Source organism: Triturus cristatus, chromosome 6, assembly GCF_964204655.1.
Source record: "Triturus cristatus chromosome 6, aTriCri1.1, whole genome shotgun sequence".
Classification (NCBI taxonomy): Eukaryota; Metazoa; Chordata; class Amphibia; order Caudata; family Salamandridae; genus Triturus; species Triturus cristatus.
The window spans coordinates 1,485,443,645-1,485,459,564 of record NC_140589.1 but is presented as its reverse complement, the minus strand read 5'-3'; positions in this window follow the sequence as shown (position 1 = coordinate 1,485,459,564).

Sequence of the window (15,920 nt, the reverse complement as noted above, 5' to 3'; positions counted from 1 at the left end):
CACACAACACGCTGACGTTGTATGCTGCTAATTGCTGATGATGACAACAAAGACACTCGTTGAATACTTGCTGAACAGATAGAAAAACAAGACTCGCGGCCACGAGACACGCTCTGCGGTGGGGGAGGGGGAGAAGCGTTGAAGCGCAAGCAAGACAGAGAGGCGGAGCGAGGCGCGCACACTTGGGAGAGCAGTCTGCGAAAGCCAGATAGCGCCTCTGCTCGTAACTGTGCACATAATCGCACGCTCTAGGCCACAAGCAAAAGCATGTGGTCGGACTTTTTAAAACCCACTCACTAAATGTCTTGCCAGAGCAGCGCATGCGCTGGCTCAGGCGAGACCTAAAAACCAAAGGTTACAGGGACGTTATAATTAGGCTCAGATTTCACTCAAAACTAGAGAAATTCAGCAGTTCTAGTTACCTGAGCTAACTATAATTTCTGCCCACACAATGCACTGCTTACAACCTCACATATTACATCACTCAGTGACATCAGTGATGACATTATCCACAGAACCACTCACACCCCCATACAACCTCTCATACGCCCACTCACACACCCACACAACTACTCACTTACGCATTCAGACCCATTCCAGTACTCACATCCACTCACTCGTCCACAGAGCCACTCACACAACCATTCACTTACCCACACAATCACTAATACAAGCAGTCAATCACCCGTACAGCCATTCACAGTCACTCTTCAATACGAACATTCACACATCAACATACTTAACTAAACACTCACTGAATGAGCCACTCACTCACCCATACAATCATTTACATACTCAGTCACTCTTACAGTCATTCAGACACTTAACCACTCACCCATACAGTCAATCACATAGACACTCACTCACCCATATACCCACTGATACACCCAGTTACTCACATACCAACTTATACAACCACACAACCAGACACCCACTCACACACCCATACAACCATTTACACACCCAGAAAACCACTCACACACCCATACAACTGCTCAGATACCCACTAATACGTCCATACAACAATTAACACAGCCATGCACTCACCTACAGACCTAGACAGAAATCCACTCGCTCACCCATACATTCACTCATGCATTCACACACACCCACTCAGCTAGTCACACACCCACTCAGATCACACGATGGTCAGTCATTAGTAGTACAACTAGTATACTGATCTACCTTTTGTAGTAGGTTAGTACGTATGTTTAGCACCCATAAAGTCTTAAAAACACTTACACTCACTTGATGTCATCAGTGATGTCACTGACCATGTCATGAGTGATGTAATATAGGCGGTCACAAGCAGTGCATTGCAGGGGTGTAAGTTATAGTTAGCTGGGGTAACTATAACTGCTGAATTTCTCGGGTTTTGTACGAGTCAAATCTAAACCCAACTAGAACATCCCCGTAACCTTTTTTTTTCTTCAGTAAATATATATCACAAGAGCACCATCATGTCTACTCCAGATAAGCTGTAGGATAGTAGGGCAGAGAATATATTATATATATATATATATATATATATATTCACTGAAAAAACCATAGGTTTCACACACGTTATAGTTAGGAATTAGCATTTAAAAAACCTTGCAAATTCACTGAAAAAACCATAGGTTTCACACATGTTATAGTTAGCTGGACATTTTACTGATAAAAAAACCATTGAAATTCCCCCGTTATAGTTAGTGCAGGCAACTATAACTCACGCGACCGCAATCCTCTGCTGATGCTAATACTGTATTTAGACACTTATTTGCCCATGTCTTCTTCCATTAAATTTTAGCTATACATATATTACAAATATTTTTTTTTCATAAAGACACATATGTCATCAGCAGAGGATTGCGGTCGCGTGAGTTATAGTTGCCTGCACTAACTATAACGGGGGAATTTCAATGGTTTTTTATCAGTAAAATGTCCAGCTAACTATAACATGTGTGAAACCTATGGTTTTTTCAGTGAATTTGCAAGGTTTTTTAAATGCTAATTCCTAACTATAACGTGTGTGAAACCTATGGTTTTTTCAGTGAATTTGTACGGTTTTTTAAATGCTAAGTTACTTTACGCCATTCGTGGCGTGCGCGCCCACTTAACGCAGTTCGTTCCGTGCGCGCACGGTGCGCACGCGGTGCGCTTCGCGCACCGCGCGCCCACTTTACGCTAGATGGGCCATGTACGCACGATGCGCTTCGCGCACCGTGCGCACATGGAGGACATATTATGCGCTTCGTTGTGAAAGGTAATCTTTTATATTTTCATTATAAGAAATTATGCCATGCCCAAAAGGTGCCCTTCGGGCACCATTTGCAAACGGGGTGGGGAGAGTATGGATAATTTTTTTTATTTTATTTATTTTTACCGTACGCGTACGGTAAGCGTAATCGGCGAATATTTAAAAAAAAAAAAAAATTGACTTTTTGGCCTTGGGGGATCTTTGGGGACACCTTCATCAAGGCTAGGTGGTTAGGAGCTGTCTAAACAGCCCCTTTACATGTTTTTTGCCTTTCTTTTTCCACCCCCCCTCAGAGTGCGAGAGAGAAAATGGCGGCAGCCGCTTCCTGGTTTCGACCGATTCGAATGTTTACTAAGATCTAACAGCCAATCAGATTCGCGCTCGCGCACGGCACCGTACGCGTACGGTAAGCTTACCGTAAGCGCACGGTAAGCGCACCGTAAGCTGCCACAGATATATATATTGATTTAAATGCTATTTTCTCAGGAACTACTGAACAGATTTACACCAGACCTACAAAAGGCACTTCCTTGACCTGAGGACTACCTCTCTGCCAAATTTCAAGTAACTCTGTTCAGCCGTTCGGGCTGTAGCTGTGTATAAAGGTCCTATGGAAAAATGCATGGGAAAAACGAGTTTTGGGACCCCCCTTTTTTCTCAGCCCCCGCTTGACGAATCCCCCCGAGACTTTCAGGGTAGGAGCGGAGCGTAGCGCCCCACCTATTTTGAAAATTTCGCGAGGATTCGTCGACCGGCGCCAAAGTTATTCCAAATAGAATGTTGCGGTTTTCCTATGGAAACAGGGTCCTAACTATAACTACCTACTGGCGACCGCCAGTAGGTTATTTATATATATATATATATATATATATATATATATATATATATATATATATAATCTACTGGCGGTCGCCAGTAGATATAGTTAGGACCTATTTTCCATAGGAAATTCGCAACATTCTATTCCCAATAACTTTGGCACCGGTTGACAAATCTTCGCTAAATTTTTAAAACTCGTGGGGCGCTCCGGTCCACTCCTATCTTTAAAGTTTCGGGGTGAATCGTCAAGCGGGGGCCGCGAAAAAAGGGGGGTCCCAAAACGTGTTTTCCCCATGCAATTTCCCATAGGAAACTTTAGCCGGGGCTACAGCCCGAACTGCTGAACGGAATTACACCAAATTTGGCAAAGAGGTAGTTCTTGGTTCAGAAAGAAGCCTTTTTGTTAAATGGTGTAAATCCGTTCAGCAGTTGCTGAGAAGATCAAAAGTAAAAACACATATTTATCTATGGCCGCACAAGATCCGCGCACCCTCCCGATTCACGAGCTTTATGCTAATTGGCTGTCAACACTCCAAACCAGGAAGAATTAGCAGCCTGAGGGCCAACTAGCCCAACAGGTATCTCCAGTATGCGCCAGGGAGCTGCGTTGCAGACAGGTGTTCAGAGGCCACGCCACTTTTTACACCTCTCTGCAAAGCAGCTCTGTGGCGCTTACTGGAGGTACCTAGTGGGCTAGTTTGACCCCAGGGACCCTTAGGATTCAAGGGGACTTAATCTCTCAACTTAGAACGGCCACAGGGCGCGTTTACACAGTGGTGAAGGGAGGGGACGGGGCCTGAGGTGACGTGTGCAAACACGCCCTGTGGCGCGTTTTAAGTTGGGGAAATAATTCCCCTTCAATCCTGAGGGACCCTGAGGGCCAACTAGCCCACCAGGTGCTTCCAGTAAGCGCAACTGTGCTGCGTTGCAAAGAGGTGGTGCAGGCCGTGCCCCTTTTAGACCTCTCTGCAATGGCGCTTACTGGGGGTACCTAGTGGGCTAATTTGCCCCTAGGGACCCTCAGGATTCAAGAGGACTTAATCTCCCAACTTACAGCCACAGGGCGTGTTTACACAGTGGGGAATGGAGGGGACGGGGCCTGAGGTGACGTGTGCAAACACGCCCTATGGCGCGTTTTAAGTTGGGGAAATAATTCCCCTTCAATCCTGAGGGCCCCTGGAGGCTAACTAGCCCACCAGGTTCTTCCAGTAAGCGCTACTGCGCTGCGTTGCAGAGAGGTGGTCCAGGCAGTGCCCCTTTTTACACCTCTCTGCAACGCAGCTCTGTGGCGCTTACTGGTGGTACCTAGTGGGCTAGTTGGACCCTAGAGACCCTCAGGATACAAGGGGACTTAATCTCTCGACTTAAAATGGCCACAGGGCGCGTTTACAGAGTGGTGAAAGGAGGGGATGGGGCCTGGGGTGACGTGTGCAAACATGCCCTGTGGTGCGTTTTAACTTGGGCAACTATTTTGCCTTCAATCCTGAGGGCCCCTAGGCGACAACTAGCCCACCAGGTGCTTCCAGTAACCGCCACTGTGCTGCGTTGCAGAGAGGTGGTCCAGGCAGTGCCCCTTTTTACACCTCTCTGTAACACAGCTGTGGCGCAAACTGGAAATATCTGGTGGGCTAGTTGGACCCAAGGGACACTCAGGATTCAAGGGGAATTTATCCCCCAAATTAAAACGGCCACAGGGTGTGTTTGCATACATGTCACCTCAGGCACCCCTCTCCCTTCACCAGTGTGCAAACGCGCCCTGTGGGGCATTTTAAGAGGTAGTTTTAATCCCCCAGCCCTATTATGAACTAGGGGCTTACAGAGGAGGCCATGGTAATCACAGGGGTACCCCCAACACATAGTGTTCATAGTGTATGTAGGTGTTTTAACTGTCTTCTAAGTGTCTTTTAGCATAGCACTGGCTCTAGGACTGGTTAGTCAGAGTCAGTTACCACCAGTACCCGTCTGAAAAAGTTGAGGGTACAGGATGATTTTGCAACAAGGCCTCTTTCTGCTCCTCTGTTTGTTCTTTCTGCACGTCTTCCTTCTTCCTGCACTTTTCTTCGTCTTTGAGGACTTCCGTTGCTTCTTTCTGCATTTCTTTTGTTTCTTTCTGTGTGGTTTTTCTTCTTTCTTCACATGTCGTACCTCTGTACGCATTGGTAGAAACTAGCATTTAAAAAACCTTAGAAATTCACTGGAAAAACCATAGGTTTCAGGCACATTATAGTTACAAATTAGCATTTAAAAAACCTTTGAAATTCACTAAAAAAACCATAGGTTTCAGGCACGTTATAGTTAGGAATTAGTATTTAAAAAAACCTTAGAAATTCACTGAAAAAACAATAGGTTTCAGGGGCGTTATAGTTAGTTGGACATTTCACTCGTACAAAACCATTGAAATTCCCCCGTTATAGTTAGTTCAGCTAAATATAACTCGCGCGCCGGCAATGCACTGCTGATGACGTCACATATTACATCACTCATGACATGGTCAGTGACATCACTCATGACAAAAACTGGGCCAGGGTAAAAAACACCCTGACCTCCCCCAGCTCTTGTGTGTTTGTGGGTTGTTAAAAATAAAAAAATTGTTCGGGTTCACTGCTGTCCAGCGAGACTACAGCGCAAGTCAGCACGGCCCCCATTTGATCCTGTGGGACTCCTGCGGGTCAAAAAAAAAAAAAAATCTGTAAACTTTTTTTTTTTTTTTAAATGTCATCTAACTGGCAATCTACCCCTGTGGCCAACCACCACGCATTTGCCTGGGCACAGTGAAGGCCCTGGGGCCAACACTCCCCCATGCTGCACCGAAGACAAGCGCAGCGAGGGGTTGGCCGCAAACACATAACAATAACATATTACTTTATGGTAAAAAATAAACATAGTTCACTGAAAAAAAGGTTGAAGCGGGGTTAGACGCGTGAAAGGTAACAAGATTTTACCTTGCGTTCTAAACACCTTAGATATTCACTGAAAAGGCACTATTGTTTTAAAACCATTACATTTGGGAAAATCGCAAGTTATACATAACTTACATAAGTAGAACTTGCACTGCTGTGATGCACTGCTTATGACATCACATATTACATCACTGATGACATCTGAAACCTATGGTGGTGCAAGTACATTTTTGGATTGCTGTTTAGCTGTAGCAGAACTTGTGTTTCATTTACAAAGGAGTAATAGGTTAAATAAACAAGAATTGGCATAGACAATAGGTCTCGCCTTTGGGACTTTGTAAGTGTTTAGCCATGCAACAGTTGATGTTGTTGCACCAAGGATATTGTGCTAGATAACCAAACACTTATAAGGTCCCAAAGGCGAGACCTATTGGCTATGCCAATGCTTGTTTTTTTTGGGGGGAGTAATCATAAAATCAGTGGCAAGGTCAGGTATTTACATTCAAGTAAAAATCTTTAATTTAAATTGCAGATGAACTAACATTTTAATTCATTAACAAAAAAAAAACAGGCATGCTACTGCCCTGAAAAATGCGCCCCACACCCTCGTCCATTCGTTTTACGATGGGCTCTCAACTCCCACTGTGCAAGACCAACTGTGAAATCTAACACCCTGCAACCACACCCGCTGCTGGAAGACTTGCAGAGTAGCACAACAAGATTGCTATGTCCTGGAGACAAGAGCTGCTGTTTTGACACTGTTTTGCGATCTCAGCCCAAGGATTGCACAATCAATCCGTGCAGGTCATGTGAAAAATGCTGCAGAGGCCCGAGAAAATGAGAGAAGCACCACTTGTGTCGAGGTAAATCCCCCATGAGTACTGGTACCCTCCTTGTCCGAGGTGAAGTTCTGGCACTCACGGGGAGAAAATTAAATAGTGCTGGTACTCAGTACCGGTAAGTACCGGCCCATTTAAAACAGTGGTTTTAGCCAACAGGAACTTATTACATACAAAAGATGCGTTGTTGTTCCGCGTGCTAGATACACCATCTAGACAGAGGTGCCCAACATACACCACATTCCAGGAAAGCTGGGGCTCACGTTAATAAGATGCATTTGGTGGTTAGTATGTTGTGTGGCCATTCTCAAAATCTGGCACTGATCTAGCACTCCCGAGCCTACGAAAGATCACCCTGATCTATGAGAATATGGCTGCTACTGTTGGACAGACGAAAGAGCTTAGCAGGCAATTTCAGTCTCAAAAGGAGGTGAGGTAGTAATGTGTGTAACCAAAGCAGAAGTGAAAGAGCTCATGAGGCATACACGTCCGCACTTCTTACGGCTGGCCCCTCAGTCCCCGTGACCAGGTCACTTTTTCAGGCAGATGCCCGCACCTTAAGGGTGCCTATAGGAACCCCAGAAGTAAACTGCGCCGAGGCCCGGACGTGAAGTGATGTCCTGGAAAGGACACACAAAAGAAGAGGCTGGGCCGGACTGGACATATACCAGGTTAGAGTCTTGGCATCATCTCACAATCCTGTGATTGCAGGAAAATCACTTAATCTCCCAGTGCCTGAAAAAATAAAAAAAATGATTGCATCCCAAAGTGATTATGTGCTTGTATAATGTAACAGGCCCTCATGTAAAGAGCACCACCCTTTTGGGTGGAGTTCGCACCATTCAAAAACTGCAAAAAATAAGCACCCTTTCTCGTTCCCCTTTCCATCATAACCAACACTGTAAAGCGCTCTGAAACCTTACTCTGTCAAGAAGCACTATTAGAAGAACGATAGATAAATACCCATCCTCTCCAGCAGTGTTGTTAATCTCTGCCGAGAAGCCAAGCATTGAATGGGTGCAAGCTCAGCCCTTCTTTTGGCCGTCGAAGGGGGCTCTCTCCCAGGCAGGGCCGGGGCACACAGCTGCTGCTCACAGTTTTATGTGTATGGATACAATTATTTGTACGGTCTTCGTTTTATGCTGCATTAAATACAATGGTTTTAGTCGCAGGACCGGCTGAGGTGGACTGATCACAGGAACTCTGGCAGAAACAAAGCTTTTTAAAAGCGGTTGATGCCCTAGCACCGCAAGGAAGCGCTGCGGAAGATCACAACACACAGGAGGGGGCGAGCCGAGATTTACAAACCGGTCCCAGGAATAGCAAGGGTCTGAATCAGACGGATTCCGTCCATGCTCTGGACTGGACGTCCTCATTATCAGCCACCTTACAGGTCAAACACCCCGTAGCAGTCAGACTCGAGGGAGAGACAGGCCTCACTGATGTGCAGCGGGCTCCGGTCCAATGTAGGAATATAATATGCAACTGAACTCGGAGCAGGCAGACCCTCGCTACAGTGTTAGCGTTTAAGCATTATTTGAAAATGGTTTGAATACTGTGTGTTTAGGACGCAGTAGGACGTTATGAGTGTGGGGAGGAGGCGGAAGAGCCTTGGAGGGCTGGTGCTGAAAAAAGCATGGACACTGGGGTGGGAGATAAGTCATGGAAGTTTGGCTGTTGCTGCTTTAGGGACTGGGACAGCCAGGAAATCTGTGTCTCAAAGCGCTGGGGTGCAGAGCAAGGAAAACAAGTGGGATGGGTGGGGGGAGTGCGGCCGAGAGCAGGGACACGCGTTTACTCTGCGGGAGCTAGCACGATAATTGCTAAAACATGGCACCGTTGCTCGCTCCTGCAAGGGAAACGCCAAACGTGCACACGTTGCAATACAAAGCAATGCAAAACGTGCATGTTTTTGCCCAAAAAGCTGATCGATTCTAAAAGGTCCCCTCCTATGCAACGCACGCGCGCTGCGTAGGCGAGACCTAAAAAAGTGAGGGTGGCACGGACTACAGGTACATGTAGGTATTACAGAGAAAAATGGAAAAAACGTAAGGAAATCAACGTCAATGGTATTGCATACAATGTGACTGGAGCAAACTGCTTTGCCAAATTGTGCTCTAAAATTTATGAGCCATTAGAGTCCCATGCAAGAAAGCATATTGATGGTGGAGTGAAAGCAGCTTGCGATGTCAACAAAATATCTTTTGGACCAAAGTCTTCCAGAATAGGACATTAGTAGACTGAGGTCAGCAACATTCAGGAAGTTGTCTCCATGATGGACAGGTGTATTATTACCTAAGAGAAATCAGCTGCAGTTAGAATGAATCTAGTCTATGAAAGTTGAACTAGAAAAACTTGCATCTGCTATACTACCCAACCCACCATTATAGAGGAGTTAAATTATACGACTAGCCTACTGGAGGAGTGTGAAATATCAAAATCAAAGTCCCTCAGAGGTATGGTTGTTATGCAGAATACTACCCGTGTATGGATGCCCTGCACAATGTCACATACATGGGTGCCCTAGTAAAAGGGACTTGCACAGACAGCCATTCCACAAAAGTCAAAAGATACTCTTTCAGACATACCATGTAGCAGTCAAGGACACAGCAGGGTATTCATCATACCAGTGTCAAATGAACTATCTAATACAGGTGGGTAAGACACTAAAAACTTGAGCCAGGAGCCTGGCTCTGGCGCCCATCAAGGTCTTCTTGGAACCTTGAGCCCAAAACAAGCAGCATATTCTTGGGAGGAGATGTAACCCAGAGGGTTGAGCTGGTCACACTTAAGCACGGAAACCAATTTTGAATCCCAGACCAACATCCTGTGAATCCAAGCATATTATTGAATTTTACTGTGACCAAATGAAAAAAGTGTAACATAATCTTAGTATGTGATGGAGAGCTCTTAGGTCATTGGTGTGCACTATGAAAAACTCCAGAAACAACATGTGGCTCCTGCCTGCCACACATGTTCTAACCATATACGCCATGGATTAAGGACAAAGCATTATTCATTGTTGTGAGACCATGATACCCATTTAGTGGCTGAATTGCAGAGTGAGAAACCAAACAAAACTTGGATCAATCCAGACTTCCCTGTTTGACCAAATTGCGTGAACCTGGTCAAGTACTTTATTTCTCCAAACCTTCTTCCTCTTATCACATAGAAGACCTTCAAATACTTAGATTCAAGATATGCCCAGTGCAAAAAGCTCTCATGGTTGACTTAACAGACAAAATTAACGCCCCATGTAAAATAAGAACCTAGACCACAGAAAAGGTACACATGATGACTGACGGCTCTCAGTTCCCTAATAGCATTGGCATCAGAATGCAGAGGCAGGAGTGTTTCTAAGTTCATGTTTAGAAATTCAAATACTTCTTAATTGCAGTGATACAACCGGATGTACTAAGGTGAAACGCTTCTGCATGTTAAAGAAATGCATTTTTTTGACTTTTTAAGAGACTATCATATTTTTACTTAATATTTTGTTGCATTGTTTACATCATAATATGCAGAGGATGAAGTATGGGAACTGTGATGCTGTGCACAAAGGAGGCAAGGGCAAAGGTGTGGCTAAATAAACAAAATATTCTGAAACCTTTCTCAGTCTTTCACCTTAAGGTAACTACGTATAAAATAAGAAAGTTTAAATGGCAAAAATGCAAGTTAACTTAATCAGTGGGAAATGCAATATTGACAGGGCCACTGGATTTGTACGGAATGGTAGGGCCAAATTATGTGGCAGGGTTGACTAAATTATGTGGCAAGAAAAGATAAATTATGCAGCTAAATGCGGCATACTTTGTGACAGTATTATGTCATTATTTTGTCATTTGTACACATGTAAATACAGTCTGGGCAAAGGTTGCACCTCACTGGTATCAGTCTAACAACTAAATGTAGCAATAAGCAACAAAAAGGTGACCTGGTAACCTTTGCAAAGAGCCTTCCAAATGCTCCATAACACGTGTCACTGCACTATTAGTAACTTTTAAACCCTATGAGCTAAAAACATTTTGGGGTAAAAATTTGCAGATTATGCAGCAGATGATGGATTATATAGCAAACGGAGCAAATCAATAATTATGTAAAAAGCACTGCAGCCGCACAATTGCATAATTCCAGTGGCACCGACTATTGTATATTATGAAACAACTATTTGTTAATGCAATGCAGATCTGTGTGTGTAACCAGCGTGCCACAGAATTGAATCCTGATTGGTGCAGTGGAGAATTGTTACTTGTGAATGTTTAGTGGTATGAGGTCCCAGTCTGTGACAGAAAGCTCAATACATTTGTAAAGCACTATTTTATATTTGCATTATGTTGTGAACTTTCTAAATTGTACTGCATGTGCCTGTTACATTCTGTCTCCATGGTTGTGTTCCTTGAGACAGTTTTTCTCTGGAGCAACTGCAGGCTAGCAGCAGGAGTTGGTGGCTTATCTACTAAGCTGAATAAATACTTCAAAAACGTACCTGACAGTGTCTTTTTAACACTGGCGACGAAGGAAACTTGCGGGGGACAAGTTGCCACCAACTCACCCCATTCTCAGCGAACCCACGGCAGACCCACGGATGTCTTCACCTCACCATCGAGACTAGTGAAGCAGTGTCGCCTGCTGTCCTCGGCGGACATCCCCATGTGATTCCCGTCCATTTTCGATGCTCCGTTCTTGATTTGGGCATTTTTGATCGGATTGGCAAGTCCTCTGGTACGTAGCTCGAGACTCAGCTCGAGCAGCTCTTCTCCTTCGCATCGTCTCGCCACGTCATTGTGCACGTCATCGCGCACGTTCTCAAGCACGTTAGATTACATGCATTTTGTTTGCTGTTTCCTTGGTAACAGCACACCGAGACTGCAACGGAGACTCATCGGAACTCCGTCTAGCGGGACAAAACTTCATGCCCGATTGAAATGAGCAATTCAGGTATGATTTGTCTACTTTGAAAAGCAATAGTGCCGCTTTGTTGCCTGCGCTAAGAGCATAAAATTGTTCTTTGTCCACATTACCTTGGAATTTTCTAACAACTTGCCTGCACCGGATTTCTCATTAAAACTTGTTGGATTTGCAAATAACAAACCACACTCATAAGTTATTGTGTAAAAATCCTGCCACCTAGTGACTTATTTTTTTTTTTCTTTTGGAAAAGTGTATTACTTAAACATACAAGAACCTCAGATGATTCTGCTTGCTATTTGCACATAATTGGATTTGCCTTAATCTTTACTTTTAAATCCTTACACTTGGAATCACTGTGATTGCTTCAACTAGTCTGCCATCTAGCAAGACATTGGAACAGCAACACATTGCCTTGTTTTCCTGCATTCTAACTGTTAAATAATGCTTTCCTCAATATTCTTTTCACCGTACAAGTCAAAGTACATTCTTTATGGTCATGTCTTCAACCAGCATGAGTCAACCTCCTCCGTTCCTTTGTGAAAAAGGTGAACCGCTTTTACCCTGGAAGAGATGGAAATTATTATTTGACTCTTACCTAGTTGCGATTGGTGGTGAAAAATTATCTGCTCTCAGGAAACAAGCAATTCTACTTCATAATCATGGAGTTGAAGGACGCAATATTTACGAAATATGGACATAATTCCTATTGGTGATGGGAGTGGTGATTCTTCAGATGTCTTTGACATATCTTTGAAAATGTTGGAAAAATATTTTGGACCTCGCATTAACGTTGTTTTGGAGAGACATAAATTTTTCATGATAGTCCAAGAACACAATGAAAGAGTGGGCAACTATGTAGCATCACTCAAAACTCTTGCCCGCACTTGCGAATTTGGTGATTTAACAGATTCATTAATCCGTGATCAACTTGTCAGATGCACTGACAGCTCCAGAGTGCAAGAAAAACTTTGTTAAAAAAATCCTTCACTCAAAGAAGCTGTGGCTATCGTTGAAGGTATGAAAAATACTTCTGGTTGGGTCAAAGAAATGAAATCTCAAAAATCTACTCCTGATGACACTCCGTCACCTAGTAGCATTCACGAAGTAACCCAAAAATAATCTTGTCCTTGCTCTAGTCATCTCCATGAAGTTGTTGAAAATGTGTCCAAAGTTGTCCGTGGTCCTAAACCAAAGACACTTTCAGACTCTACAAAAATGAAATGTTACAGATGCGGTAGCAACAATCATTCTTCCAACTATCCCCAATGTTATGCTAGAAATAATACTTGTCTTAAATTTGGAATCAAGGGTCATTATGCAAGAGTATGTAAGTCTAGTGGAAGGGTACGCACTATTGACATTACGCATGAGAATGTCGGCACAAATGTCTCAACCAAAACGACAAAGTTAAGTGTAAGAAATGATGGTGCGGTAGATGCTGAACATATTCACATGCCAGAATGTGATGTGATGATTGGAGATACATTTTTTGGCTGATTCAGGATCCCCATTTACTATGATTGGGAATGCAATTTGGGACAAGACATTTCCTGATCTTGAACTGTTTCCCCCTGATATAAATCCTGTGAGCTATGGAGGCTCACACATAGATGTAACAGGTTATGTCATTTTGAAAATCCATTTTAAAGGTAGAGAGACAATTGGGAAAATGTATGTGGCTAAACGAGGTGACAACCTCCTTGGATGGAGGCACCAAAGGGACCTGGGCATAATCTTGAACCCTAATGCTAGATGTCCCTCAGAACAAGTTATGCTAATAGATCACAATTTATCTTCCAGTAAATTCTTTGATGAGTTTCCCCAAGTTTTTTCTGGTAATTTAGGTCTACTTAAAAATTTTGAACACCGAATTATTCTCACAGAAAAAGCCTTACCTGTAGTCCATAAAGTCAGGAAGGTTCCCAACTTGATATTGAAACCTCTTGAGTGTGACCTCAATAGATTGAGTTCCCACAACATTATTGAGGAAATTGAATCCTCAGAATGGTTGGCCCCAGTGGTTTTGGCCCATAAGGATGGAGGGAAGAGTATTCGGATGTGTGTTGACTTGAGAAGCCTAAATAAATGGATATGGGTGGATCGTCAACCACTTCCCAATATCTCTGAATCGATTGCCATACTTGATGGTGCAAAAGTCTTTAGCGTTTTAGACTTATCCTCAGCTTACCATCAAGTTCCCCTTCATCCAGATTCCAAACATCTCACATCGTTTGTCACACCACTTGGGGCCTTCCGATTTATCAGAATGCCATTTGGATTAGCCTCTTAGGCTGCTTGTTTTCAGCGAATAATGAAAATGGTTTTGAAAGATGTTCCCAATGTCATGTTTATTCAGGATGACATTTTAATTTATGGCAAAGATGACCTAGAACACGATAAGACTTTGAGAAGCACGCTTCATAGACTAACTGACAGTGGTTTAACTGTCAACCGTTTGAAATGTAAAATAGGCGTGTCTTCTGTAACATATTTGGGACATGTGATTTCGGGGGAGGGTATTCAACCGAAATTAGACTTCGCAAAAGCATCTTTGATGCTCCTGCTCCAACCGACAAAGAGCAAGTTAGGTCCTTTCTAGGGCTTGCAGAATTTTACTCTAAAGTCATTCATGGTTTTGCCTCCATTGTGGAACCCATAAGAGTTTTACTAAGGAAGGGGGTACATTTTGTTTGGTCTCCTGAGTGTGTTTCAGCTTTCAATCTTATCAAACAAGCTATTGATAAAATGCCTACCTTGGGTCATTTTGACTCCAGAAAGAAAGCTATTCTCACTACTGACGCAAGTTTGAGTGGTCTAGGGGCTGTGCTTTCACAAATGGTGTGTGGAGAGGAAAAGGTAGTAGCATTTGCCTCCAGGGCATTAAAGAAACCAGAACAGTACTCTTGCATTGAGAGAGAGAGAGGCCTTAGCCATAGTGTGGGGCATCAAACCCTTTAGATTTTACTTATGGGGCATTCCCTTTGTAGCTAGATCTGACCACCGGCCCTTAGTGCAAGTGTTCTCCTCTACGGAAAGTGAAAGGCTTACTCCGAGACTAAAGCGTTGGAGTGAAGGTCTTGAAGAGTATAACTTTTTGGTTGAGTATCTCCCTGGGAAGGCCAACCAGGTAGCTGATTGCTTGTCAAAATTACCTGTCGAGTACACTGAGAATTGGGTTGACAATGATGCCTTCAGTGTTGCTTGGGTTAAGGAGTCCACCATCCATGAAGGCGAATGGGAGAGTTTCAGGTTAGAGGATCCCTTGTTTCCAATATTAACACGTCTTTTTTGTGGAAGGTTGGCCGGACAGCAAAAATGTGGATTCTGATCTTCTTCCCTTTTGGGCAGTCAGGTGTGAACTCACTCTTTCTCATGGGCAACTCATACGCAGTGAAAGAGTAATTCCCCCTGTTGGTCTTAGACCTAAGCTAATTAATCTAGCTCATGAAGGACACCTGGGACGGGGTCTTACTAAAACTCGCTTGCGTGAAAGGTATTGGTGGCCAAAAATGGATGGACAGGTTGAGAAAGTGGTTAAGGAGTGCAGTGAGTGTAGCTCTTGTGATAAATCTCGGATTGTCAACAATACCCCACTTTCTCCTGTTGATGTTCCCAGGGAACCATGGGTAAAACTAGGTCTAGATCTGATGGGTCCCTTTGAGCTATTGAGCCCTGGAGATAGATTTGTAATTGTTTTAGTAGATTACTCATCGAAATGGGTCTCTACCAGGTGTGTCAGTTCAGTGAGCACAAGAACAGTGATTGATTTTCTTAAGGATGAGTTAGCCACTGAAGGAGTTCCAAAGTACATTGTCACTGACAATGGGCACCAATTTGTTTTGCAAGAGATGCTTGAATTTTTGAATGAGTATGGAATAGTTCATCAGAGAACTGCCTTGTATTCACCTCAAGCCAATGGATTGGCAGAACGCATGAACAGAGTTGTCAAAGCATGTGTGCAAAGGGCTGTGGTATCAAGACTTCCTTTAAAAGCAATTTTGAGAGACACATGGTGGGCTCACCGTACTTCTGTTAACTGTGTTTTGCAGAGGTCCCCATTTCAAATATTACATGGCAGAGTTGCTTCCTCTAAACTCAACCCAAATTGGTTACTTCCAATTGAAGGTCCTAGTTTGTGTGAAGAAGAGGTGAGGGATAACATCAAAACGTATCAAGACTCGTACAAACAAAGGTTTGATGAAAAGAAATCCA